The sequence below is a fragment of the Homalodisca vitripennis genome, chromosome 7 (assembly GCF_021130785.1).
Source record: "Homalodisca vitripennis isolate AUS2020 chromosome 7, UT_GWSS_2.1, whole genome shotgun sequence".
NCBI lineage: Eukaryota > Metazoa > Arthropoda > Insecta > Hemiptera > Cicadellidae > Homalodisca > Homalodisca vitripennis.
The window spans coordinates 20,233,735-20,246,186 of record NC_060213.1 but is presented as its reverse complement, the minus strand read 5'-3'; positions in this window follow the sequence as shown (position 1 = coordinate 20,246,186).

Genomic DNA, 12,452 nt, shown 5'->3' with positions numbered 1-12,452 from the left:
TCACTGGGTCTAAAGTTTAAATAGGAATTTGCCTCAAATCCTTAAATTTACCAGAGTAAAAGCTTAAATGTTCCTGTCTAAATGCTAAAGGATCGTTAAAAATGAAATTACCTGTTACTAACAATGATACTGAATATAAATTATAAACCCTTCGTAGCATTAACACATGAACATTGAACATGAAAAATTCTATGGCACAAAAAGTCCGGAAATAAAATTTGTTTAAATCAAAATTGTTTATTCTCAGAAAAATTAACAAAAGATACATATTAATATATTCATTGTCTTAAAAAAATATAATTAAATTAAATGTTTGGTTTTTCGTGTAATGTGTAAAATAAATTTCTAATTTAACTATTTGAGAAATATTCTCACATGGGCTACTAAAGCCTGTGCGTGAGATCGAGTCACCACAAAGTACTCAGTTGGTATTTTAAACCGTACAAATTTTAGTATATCTTAAAAACAAATTTGAGTAAATTAATTAAAAAACAAAATAAAGTCAAAATAGATTTATATAAAAATGAAAAATAAAATTAAGTGAATGGAAATTATTGTTAAGAGAACAAAACCTCCTATTAGTTCTTATTATTATAAGTCGTTGTATTGAACATGTTAAAAAATAATCATATTTTATACAATCACCATTTCAGTACAAATTTTAGTATATCTTAAAAACAAATTTGAGTAAATTAATTAAAAAACAAAATAAAGTCAAAATAGATTTATATAAAAATGAAAAATAAAATTAAGTGAATGGAAATTAATATTAAGAGAACAAAACCTCCTATTAGTTCTTATTATTATAAGTCGTTGTATTGAACGTGTTAAAAAATAATCATATTTTATACAATCACCATTTCAGATACTAAAATCTAAGTTTCTGTAGTGAAATTTTATGGACTTGAGTTGAATTCCTATTTATATCGTAGTTTTAAACTTTAGCCCCAAGAACTTGTGTAGACTATGCTTGGGGGAAGGACTTTGATTCAACGTAATTAAAAGTGTTCTAATTTAAAACCTGCAAAAATATGTACAAAGGATATTTTTTCTTCATTTTCTAACATATATTACTTGATGTAGTGGTACAGGATGAGACGATTCAGGAACAGATTTTTTATTGTACATCACATAATATTAAAGCTACCAAATGTTACTTTAATTAGTTCACACGTTTTGTTTTATTGTTCGTGTATGTGCATGTGTTATGTATTTTTCACCGTATTGAAATAAACTGTTTTCTCATAATGAAATAACTTGTTTTAATAACCGCTTTGATCTCTGTGTGAAAGGTAATGATTTTATATTATTGTACCCTAATTCTTATATTATATATACATAAGTTCAACATAATTGTAGTTATTTATGTATGTATTTCACAAATTCTGCGATTTTAAAGTGATTAGTTTTTTATCATAATGAATAAGTTATTAAATACTCTTAATTTTATTACGTAATTAGTATAAAAATAAACCAAATTTCCTAAAATTGGAAAGTATAAAACATAGTATGATAAATTATTACATTTATATAAAAATACTTGTAATTATAATAATTTTGAAGTCATATAAATTATATATTCCTGAAATCAGCATACTATTTTATAATAATGAATGTGTTTGATTTGTTTCTTTATACACTTAGAGTATAAAACAGAATTTGGAGTAACAGTTTTTAGAATTTTTACATAAATTTACATTGAAATAGGTACTGTATAAATATTGTTTAAGCCTTACAAACCAAGTTATTTTAAACAAAATGTATGTGTTAGATTTGTTATTACATATTACTACAATATCAATAAATTAAAAAATGTTGGAACAATTGTGAGAATGTTTTAATTTAGTTTTTTGAGTATCATAAAATTGTAAGACAATAAAAAGAAAAAATTGTAAAATAATTGTTTTTGTATTAATGAGTAAAATTATTTCAACTATAGTTTGGTAGGAGTATTAGTTTCTTTAAATAATATGACCATTTTATAAAGTGGCCTTTTTTATATACAAAACTAAAAGACTGTATTTTTTTAATTTATTTCAGGCCTCTAGGTACATGTTTATTTTCTACATAGTTGCCTTGTTTATTCAAGCACTTGTCACACATATCTTAAAATTAAATTTTGAATTCCTCTTCAGAAATATTTGCCAACTGTTCTGACAGTTTTTACAACCATTCTTAACTCTTCATCGTCGTTGGAAGTGCTTTCTGCTAAAATGATGCTTTAGCTTGGGTACCCATCGAGAGAACAATTTCCCGAATTTTAGATTTTCGCAACCAATTTTATAAATTATAGAACCAAACTCTTAGGGAACTCCATGGAAAGAGTGATTGTTGTGAATAATCTGTCCTCAATTTATTTTTCAATTCCCGTCACCAATTCTGAGCCAGTGGATTCTTGACCTGCACTTTCTTGTCGTGAAAGTTTACACAGCCATCTTTAAACTTTCTTACCCATTTCCAAACTTTACCTGCACTCATTACGGTATCTCCTTCCACTTCACAATGCTGACTGGTAAATTTCAGCAGCCGGCATGTTTTTTATGTCAAGTATGTATCACTGACAGAATTTCACAAGTGGAAGGTGATTCAGTTGTCTTAAACATGTTAAATACCCACATTAACATTTAAAGCTTAGCTACAGAGACGCTACCAATACGTATGTATTCACAAGGAATGCCGGGAAAACTATGGGACTATAGAAAGAAACAGCCCTTGCTTTAAAAATGTTCCTCGGTAGCTTTAAAAAAATACAGTTGAGAAGATAAAGTGATATTTTTTTGAAGAAGACAGAAGATTTCTATCTCTTTAACACATACATTTGAACAAAAAAAGCTTATTTTGAGCTTCCATTTCAATTGTGAGGTAAATGGAAGGAAAAATACTGTTAAATGTGTTCCAAAGAATCATTTGGATTAGTGTCCCGATGCGGGAAAACAAGGTAGGCATCATCTAAATTCCTCCATAAATATAACTATGTGGGGGAGGACCCATTGTCGTTTCCTCATCATAATGGTAAATATATTTTTTTTTATCCTTGAACAATGCATATCGCAACGCTCAGGTATGATTTGTTTATATAACCTAGATTTTAGTTATGTGTTAGGATAGTTAGTTGTCAACCTGATGAAATGAGATTATATTGCAGGTTTCAATAGGTAGTGTTACTGATTTCTTGTATCACTAATCAAGGCAAATGTCCAAAAATTGTTGGTACATGAACATTAAGAACAGTAATTGTAAAATTACAATAAGTAGAATCAAGGAGTTGTATTGTTCATAGAATCCAAGAATTATTTTATAGTGTGCAAAAGATTCTTCAGCAGGAATCTTTTGAGCGAGCTCTTCAGTCTAGGTTTTAGAGGTGGTCTGGAAAAGGTATTTCAGCTCTTAGCCTATGTATAACGTGTTTTCTCTTAGAGTGCTGTTCTACGTTAGGGTAGAACGAATCTGGAGGCATGGCCTGTTGGTAGTTATGAAAGTCCACACGAATCTGCAGGTTTAATTTGTCTACAGGTACTGTGCTTATGCTTAGCGTCTGATAAGTTTGTCTACAGCTTTGCTGGGATTCTAGGTTCATAATCATCCCATCGTCAAAAACAAACTCTAAACAATTGCAGTTGGCTCTGACACTGTGATAACCAACCAAATGACGGATCAACCGATACTGATGATTTTGGAAAAAGATTATTTTTAGTTGAACACTACCCAGAGTTTTATAACATCTTTCTTCCATAATACCTGGATCCATTCTGTTAACTTAATACCTGTATCACAGTTCCTGGTACGGAGGCAACTACCATGATCTGCAAGTTCCTATTCAAACTAGGATCATACCAGATCAAGATCAGCAAGTGTGTCCCATCCTTCCAGTGTACCGGCTAGAAAACTTAGTTTACAATTAAGTTTCCTCTGGTTCCCAGAAGGATCTGTTAGTAATTGGACAGCTCCCCTTTTAGTCATCCATCATGGATCCTACAATTAAGTTTCCTCTGGTTCCCAGAAGGATGTGTTAGTCACTGGACAGCTCCCCTTTTAGTCATCCATCATGGATCCTACAATTAAGTTTCCTCTGGTTCCCAGAAGGATGTGTTATAGTCAATGGACAGCTCCCCTTTTAGTCATCCACCATGGATCCTACAATTAAGTTTCCTCTGGTTCCCAGAAGGATGTGTTAGTCAATGGACAGCTCCCCTTTTATGCATCCATCATGGATCCATAAATTGGGTTAACGGCCATGGTACTTAAAGTTACTTGAATAGGCTGAACTGCACAATCTCTGTAGAGCTGGTACAATTACTGGTAATTCCACGGCTGTTAGCAGATGTTCTTATAAAACTGGATCTACCGAGAGCAAAAATCAAAGCTACCAAGTGAATTATTGTGATATCTTCTGCATTGTGACAAAAAAGGTAAGCAACAGAGGTCTCTTTTAAAACAATCATTCCTCTATTACATTTCCAGATGGCCTTAGGTGTATAACACCACTGTCAATATTAATGAACAACGATTTTATTTGCCTTATATAAAATCTACCTACAGGTGTTCTATATTAAAATATTGTGAGTATAAGTGACAAATATGTACAAATGTAGTGACGCATCCAAGTTTTGAATTTGGGAGAGATCCAAATCCATCATCTCATATTTCACTTGGAGAGAGGAAAACGGATAAAGCTACTTTTGTTTTTACCAGATTATTTAAAGGTACAGGCCGCTTGAAATATACGAATTAAACTTCAAGAAATGGTTAAAAGATTTAATTAAATGTGAAGATTAATTGTGATGAAGAAATATTCTCATAGAGTTGATAAAATGGGACTGTCTATAATTAAGATAAACAAGAGTTGCAAAACTGTTCAGACCGATTTTTGATAGTCTCTGAATTAACCCATTGTTAGCTAACATGTGTTTAGTATTTATATCTGAAAAATCCTTTCCAGTCTTCTTAAGAGGAATGGAGATCTACTTATCTTACTAGTGATATCAACACTACCCATTAATTATTACGCTACCCTACAAAATGAAGACTTTCTGTGAAACGCTCAAGAGAAAATGTTCAACCATTTATGCCTTAACATTTGAATATTGTATTTGGGAAGAACGGCAAGAGCCATTCTCTAATTGAGTTAGAGGATGGTTTTTTTCTAACCACTACCATTGTATTGTTTGCCATTTTTATATGTTTTAATCATAATTGAGTCTATGTAGCAAACGCCCAATCACCTACAAAGGAGTCACATGTCTTGTAACAGGGTTTGCTGAGGATGCATGCATAATTTTAAATTATGCTCATTCATTCTTAATACGTCCTATGGACAGATAGATAAAGTCATAAAGAAAAGACATTTTTAAAACTCCCCAGCAGGCATATGAAAAATTGTGCCAGCTTCCTAAGTAATAGGCTTCAGTGGCGTTCAGCCTAATCCCATGAAGCAAGATGCACTATCATCAAACTCAATGTTGTCTATATAGAACTGAAGCTCATGGAAAATTTCAAGTCTATAGGTCTAGATCATTTCATTCTCAAAATATTGTGTATCTAGATAAAAATGCATGAAACTGTTCCCTCAAAGCATAGGCATTGATAATGCTTCGCCATCATCATAAAAAATATTCCAAGACAATTTTAGATCATTGTCATAAAAGCCAAAACAGTTTTTACCAGCAATTTCTCTAGTCAACATTAAATATGCATTAGCTTCTCCAAAAAGCAGTATCTCAGCAACAGGTTAAACTGTGCCAGATTTTCTGGCAGTCCTGATACAAAAGTTCCATAATGGAACTGAAAATAGACTGCTTTACCAGTAACTCTACTGCTGTACTGTGACCACTGGAAATATATCACCTTCTCCAACAATCCCACTGGGATTGGGAATTTATCAACACCACCACACACTGTTCTGGATCTCCTACTTCATTTTCCCAATGAGGTTTATACTTATTGGTGTTTCCCTGAATGTCTAAAACTAAACTGTCATCACTCCACAAAACATGTAGCAGAGACTGCTTCACAAGTTCAGATTATATTATTTTGTATTGCTCACTTTTATATAAAATAGTTGAAGCACGAACAAAATTACCGTCACAAACTGTTTCATGAGAACATTCTATATAGGTATTTAATATATTACATGAAACAAAAATTTGATCTATGTCTCTTTTTATTTTATGCTTAATTAATTTAAACTGCATTTATTAAGTTAACTTTTTAGCTTTTAGTACAGCATTTTTTCAATGTTCTGCCCATGTAACTAATTTGAATAAAAATTCCCACCAAGAAGTCTATGTTTAGGTGGACCAAAAATGTTCACACAAGGTTTAGGTTATAGACTCAATCATTCGACATTATTTAATTGATACTTTTGGAATGTATTTGAAATGGAAAGTAAATCTTTCCTTTTTCTTCAAATAAATACCAATAAATAGCCGTTTCAAAATAAGGCGTAACAGAAACATAAATATTTCAAAGTACGTAAACTTTTTAAAGTATGATGGAAAGGTCCACATAAATCAATTTTCTTTTTTAGTTATGATTGTAATACGTTCGTGACAATCAAGGGTTAAAGTACATCCTAAAGGAATTTCTTCAGTGAGTGAGTAAGACGCAAACAAAACAAAAACACTCAGGTTTTTCAATCAGTTGCAAAAGACTTTGAAACGAGAAAAGATACAATAGTGCCTGATTTGAAGTAAACTTACTGTATCATCGTTTTACAACTAATTGAGAAGATCAAGCTGCAACAAGATAAAGTGTTTGAGGCTATCTTTAACGTATGGTTAAACCTAAACATATTAGGTAACGTATCGAAGTGTTTCAAAACTCTGTGAAAACATTCTCTGAGTTGTTGCTTCAGTTTAATTAAACAAACCCTTTTAAAATGTGTTTTAGGAACCAGTATATTGGTTGTGTTATATGTTTGCCATTTTCGTAACAAAACTGTAATATTGTAGCGAAATTAACTCATGAGGAAAGCTAGAATAAATTTGATTCTATTCGTATGAAAACAAAAATTTAGAATCTCTGCAAATATAACATGAAACTTTTACAGCTGACAAGGTTAGGTCTGACTACGACTCAATCAAAGATGGCAAAATTATAAAAAATTAAATATCCGGCCACAAGTGCTTAACCCTTTTGATGCCAGGCCGTTTTTCGCAATGTCATCTGTAAAGTTCCAGAGCCATTTCGCTATGTGCTACTCAGTAGTGCTAAGTCATAAAACAGCTTTTTGACATACATTAGAGAAAACATGGTTAAGTCTCTTATGGCACATCATAAACTAACACTTTTTTGTTTGTTTTTTAGGTAACATTATGGGTAATAATATTATTATTGTTAAAAAAAATAATTATTTAAAAACATTTTAAAAAGTCACATTGTTTTATTTTTTTTTAGTTTGAAATTTAAAAACTTAACTTTTATTTCATTTTTTGTCTGGGAAAATTTTGTTTTGTGTGTAGTAATAAGTTGTTAGTAAGCACATCAAATTTCAATCCAAAATATTTACAGATAATTAAAAACAAAAATCTTTTGGACTATCAATGTTTTTTTGTAAATAGGTTTTTTTGTAGGATGTCGGTTTCCGCTCATGACCTTATTAGTCATGCGTTTGACAATATGTTTGGTAGCAACAAACTATCTGAAACAGGTTTATATCAAAGAAAATGAAATTAATTTAGTGCCTATTTCGTAATTGTTTTATATACTACATATAAGTTCAAAATTGTTACTTACGAGCTGTTGCCAGGATAAATTAATAAAGAAGTTCAGTGAAATTTCTTCATAACTTTGTAAATAATTTGCCCATATGTAACTATTTATAATAAAATCATGTCTTGTTAGAAACAAACACAATAAAGTGTATATACATATTTACAGTATAATTGGTTTTATTTAATTGACAAATTCAAACATTGTAAGGGCATCGATGTTGGTGAAGGCAGTCCAAGTGACACCCTAGTTTGCACTTTACACAAACAGTTTTTGATATTGAAGAAGATTAATCTTCTAACAGTAATACATGCGCTGAAGCTTAAAGACGTTGTTGTAAACTTTATAAGTGGAAACTTGAACTCGACTAAAGAAAACTCACCCCTCAGGAGGGTTCACTTCTGGCTGATACCTTCCAGTTGAACCCACATTGGGCACAGCAAAAACTGATGTGTCAGTTAAATCTAGGCGACCTTATGGGTGTCCAGGAGCGGCACATCACTAACCGCAAATGTCGAGATTCTGGGGTGCAAGGGTATTTCGGGTGGTCTAGTCAACTGCGGCAGAAGACTATTGGAGTTGGTGGGATCCGTTTCCTAAAATGTTCTTGCTAGCCTAGACATAAGGGTTTACTACCTCTGCCTGCTTTGACTGGAGAGGCTGGTTCAGAATTGGCTTTCCATTCTTCCGAGGAGACAAACTTGAGATTAGTGACCTAAATTCTTCCTCGTGGATCTCGACAGGAGGCGGTCCCTGCTCCTAACCTTACCCATCCAGAATATCCTGTCACTCCAGAAGTAGCGCAAAGATTCTTATAGGACTAGGTATAATTTTCTTGAGACTGATTACTAAACTTCTAGAGATTACCTTATGCGTCTAAGAGCTCTGGGAAAATACACATCTTGCGACGCTCGAGATGACTTTACAGTCCATCCAGCAGTGCTCAACTGTCGCTTGCTCTTCATTGTCAAAACTATAGACCTCTGAGTCCCTAGTCTTTTTCGATGTTTTCAGAGAGGTACCTGACACAGATCAGAAGAATCCCCATCAGAAGGTTTTTTTGCATGGGTACAGCTGTTGTATTTTATTCCAAACGTCTTTTTTGTAGCTTCTCCTTAGTCAGTGGATATGCTGTTACAATTATGTTATAGGTTACTTCTACCTTATCTTAAAAACTCCTTTTCTGAAAATCACGGGAAATCAACTACAGCTTCAAAGACCTGCTGTCAAGAAGGAACTGACAAATTTCTTATTAGTCTGTTTGCTCGTTCCATTGCATGCAATGATACCTTTATTAGAGAACTTTATTAGTCTATTCCCTTAATCTCTATAAGTATGGACACGTTTTATACAATTTTTCTTTTAAGAATTCTATACTCCATTTACTAATCGTTCAGTAAGGTGGGTTTTGAGGACTTAAGCCGAGGCTTTTGTATTGGATTTATGTTTCCGTAGTCAGACCTGCACTAATATATGGGGCTGTTCTCTGGTGACCAAAAACGGAGGCCAAGATGGCGGTAGCTCGTCTGGCTGGCATCCAAAGGATGGCTTGCTTTGCTATGATTGGGGCTTTTCTTAGTGTGCCTGGGTGAAGTTCTAGATTGTTCACTCAACCTCGCCCCCCTGGACATTGTTATTCGGGCTATAGCCAGAAGGAGTGCCTACTGTCTTCAGCAAGCGGGACTCTGGTCGGGCTGCAGCAGTGGGCACTGTAGAATTCGCTTCCTGATTCAGGGGGATGCTCTGCACATGATCTATGATCAGTTTCCTTCGACAAACCTTTTAGGATTGTGATACCTCCTAGGGACGATCGGTCGGAGGGAAGGAAACCTCTTCCACCAGCGGAGCTTGAATGGTTTACAGACGGCAAAAAAGCGGCACAAGCGCTGAAATGGTGGGGTTGAGACCATGCAGGGAACTGTTGGTGTGTGGGTCTTTATCCTACATTTTTCAGGCGGAGGTCGCAGCCATTATGGAATGTGTTTGTGATAATCTTCGTCTGCGATATAGGAGTAATACGATCAATATTTTCACGGATAGTCAGGCAGCACTGATGGTGCTGGACTCTTGTGTATTTAAACCCAAACTTATCTGGGATTGCTATCAAGTCTTCCCTTGCCAAAATCAACAATGTGACCGTTTGTTGGGTTCCTGGTCATGGGGGAATCCCTGGGAATGAAAGAGCTTATTGATGTTCTGGCCAACCCGGGCTCAGCGTCAATTATGACGGTTCTCAACCGTTCTGCGGTATTTCAAGGTGTAAATACTTTGGGGCTGTCTCGAAATGGGGTCGCGCTGAGCATGAGAGAAGGTGGAGGTTGCGTCCAGGTACGAGAATGAGCAGAATGGTACTCTAGTCGCCTTCCACCAGAATGGCGTCTGACCTTCTCTCACTAAGTAGATTGATGACTTCTCGGGTTATATGCCTATGATTCGGGTCATGGTCACCTGAGGAAGCATCTTCACATAGTCGGCACTCTTCGGGAGGATCCACTCTGTAGAATGTGTGATGAGCAGGATGAAACTACTGAACATCTGCTCTTTGATTGACATGCAATAGCAAGGGAGCGGTATGCCATATTTGGTAGTTTTGAAAAGGGTGGTGAATTTCCCTAGGAGGACCTGATACGTTGTTTTCGGTGGTTTGTGGAACTGTTGAAATCATAGACTGGTAGGCCTCATGGTGTGCTTCTGGGGTGCGCAAAAGACCCTTGAAGCTTAAGTGCATGGCAGTAGACCGCCCCGTACTAGAAGAAGAATCGTTCACTAGACTGAAGCTATCTTTTTTACAATGCCTTCAACTAAACCATGCAGTACAATTGTTTTAGATTTGCTCTTTGTATATGCATGTTGATTGGTGTGTAATGGTGAGTTCCAGAGCATATCATCTATCCATACCTTTTCATAATGTTTTCCATTACTTTAATGAAATGAAGTATGACTTATCTGTCCATAGAATTAGGGAAAGATGTCCTCTTTGGATGATCCTTTCTAGAATACATGACTCTTATTCATCAATGATCCCTAACTATAAACTTGTCCCTAAATTCACAACTACAACTTCAGTATATATGTACAGTAGAACTTGTAAGAACAAAAATAAATCCTCATTGACATATACCTATCATTAGTCTTTTGGCCCAACGTCTTTCGACCGTTCACTTAATAACTAAATAAAATTAAAATACAACATTAGCCTAATCTTGCTTTAATTCGCATATTGTATCTGTGACGTTTAAATAAAGAAACAAATTTATTGCCGTGGGGAAAATAAGATAAGATATCTTATCTTCTTCCTTATATGAAAATCTGTTTTAACCTATTTTGGTCATAATTAGGTAAATTAGCAATACAATCTTGTATAAACCACTATGATTCACAATAAAGGTTCCTCTTTACTCATATATACATGTTTAAAACCTTATGACAGTCTCATAATGCTAAAGTTATACAAACAGAATTTAGTCTATTGATAAGCTAAGTTTTTAATGTTCTGTTTATTTTTTCAATAAAATGAAAATACTTTATTATAAAGGCGAATTTAAGATTTAAGATTCATCTCTGTCAGGTAACCTTTCTTCCTATGTATCTTGCTATATTTTAAAAGTATTATTAATGTTTACATTTTAACTTTTAAAATAACATTGGTTATTTATTTTACTTTTATTTTTATCTAGTTCAAATAGAATAGCTGAGTAAACTATGACTAAATACTATGAAATCAATGAATTGTGTTTATCTAATAGATTCATGTTGTATATAACTTAGTTTTAATTGAAAAAAAGTACTTGCAACATTTTTTACATTGGGTTTATATCATCTCCCAACCTGCTCCACAATCTGATCACCTAGAGTACATAATAAGGTTGGTTAAGGACGAGTGTTACTTAGACTAGTTTACCGAACGAAGTAGGTACTATTTAACCAATCATTTTATTAAAACATCACAGATTTCCCTATTCAATTGTGTTGGTCACAAGGCTATGTGTGAATTTTTTAAAGTTTAATAAAATTTAAATAATGTAGCAACATTTTGAAGGGCTAACTAGATATTCTAATTTGTCTGCCCTTGCCTTCTAATGCATAGCTCATCTGAGAAAATAATTCTTTATATCGGAAAATACTTTTAAATAATATATTTATCAACCTCCTTCAAGAACAATACAAAGTCCAATCCTTAAAGTTTGATTCCTGCATTTGTGTTATCTTATTACGTTTTTCTAGATAGGACATGCTGGGCAACGGTAAAAACTTGTTCGAAATAGGAATATAATTCTAAACATTGAGATATTTTGCATAAAGAGTTCTCATAGGAATATTTTCTATATTCTTTATTCATATTATTGTATGTAAATTTTTGCATAATAAATGTTCATAGAATTTACCATATAAGCTTTGTTGTTTTGTTTTAAACACTGTTATTCTCTCATGAACTTTGCAGAGTGTTCATGAAAAATCTTTTAACTTGTAAAATGACAAGATTGGGGTTTTCGAAATTTAAAACTGCTATATAAACATAAAAGTATCTAAATGAATAAATAAATTACATAAGAGAAACGAATTTGGGAACGACTAACGTAGTGGTATCTACAAAACTACCCCATTGCAAAACAACAGAGGTTTAATTCTGTACAATTAATTAATTATTCAATGTAATATATATTATTAAATTTAGTTATTTTTAATTGATGTTACAATTTTATACGATGAAAAATTCGAAATAAAATAGAATAAAGGCTAAA